Source organism: Vicugna pacos, chromosome 1, assembly GCF_048564905.1.
Source record: "Vicugna pacos chromosome 1, VicPac4, whole genome shotgun sequence".
Classification (NCBI taxonomy): Eukaryota; Metazoa; Chordata; class Mammalia; order Artiodactyla; family Camelidae; genus Vicugna; species Vicugna pacos.
The window spans coordinates 93,503,114-93,504,146 of NC_132987.1; the positions used below are offsets into that span (position 1 = coordinate 93,503,114).

General features: G+C 30.8%; 1 non-coding gene across 1 annotated transcript; it reads right to left on the reverse strand.

Moving 5' to 3' along the window:
• Window positions 1-733: 733 nt before the first annotated feature.
• TRNAS-AGA (transfer RNA serine (anticodon AGA)) lies at window positions 734-807 on the reverse strand. The gene has a single exon. It is a non-coding gene; the product is annotated as a tRNA-Ser (tRNA).
• Window positions 808-1,033: the final 226 nt, after the last annotated feature.

Genomic DNA, 1,033 nt, shown 5'->3' on the forward strand with positions numbered 1-1,033 from the left:
AATTTATTTGTTTCTTCCAGGTTGTCCAAGTTGTTGGCTTATAATTGTTAATAGTAATACCTTATTGTCCTTAAAAAATTTTAATGGTTCATTTTTGACATGTGTGATTTAGAAAAGTTGTTTAATCTCCACAATTTTTGAGATTTTCCTTTACCCTTATTATTGATATCTAGTTTAATTACATTTTGTTATGATAGCAGACCTTATGTAATTTATATATATTTTTCAATATGTAAGATGTGTTTTGTGGCCCAGAATTTGGTCCATTTTGGTGCATGTTTCATGTGAGATTAAGAGGAATGTGTATTGTGCTGTAATGGATTCATCTATTTCTTCTGGCAGTTCTACCAGTATTGTCTCACATAGGTCGATGCTCTGTTGGTAGGTATATGCAAGTTAAGAATTGTTATATTTCTTGGTTAACTGATACCTTTATCTTTATGTAATTCCCAACTTGTTATCCCTGATAACTTTCCTTAATTTGAAGTCTGTTCCGTCTCAAATTAACATAGTTCCTCCTGCTTTATTTTGATTAGTGTTAACATGGTATATTTTCCTCCATCCTTTTATTTTTAATCTTTATGTATCTTTATATCCAAAGTGGGTCTTATTTTTGGATCCACTCCAGCAATCTCTGCCTTTTATTTAATTTTTAAATTTTTTTTAAGTTTATTTATTTATTTTTCGGTGGGGGGGCGGTAATTAGGTTTATTTGGTATTTATTTATTCTTAGAGGAGGTAGTGGGGATTGAACCCAGGACCTCATGCACTCTAAGCATGTGCTCTACCACTTGAGCTATACCCTCCCCCTCTGCCTTTTAATACATCTTTAGATATTTGATATTATAACCAATTCTTTATGTAGTGGAATTCATACCTACCAATGTGTTACTCTTTTCTATTTTTTGCCCTTGTTCTTTTTTCCTTTTTATATGTATTTTTGCCTTTGTTTTCTAAATTAAGCTTTTTATATTATTCCATTTTCTTTCCTCTCTTGACATACCAGCTGTATTTCTGTTTTTTAACTTTTTTA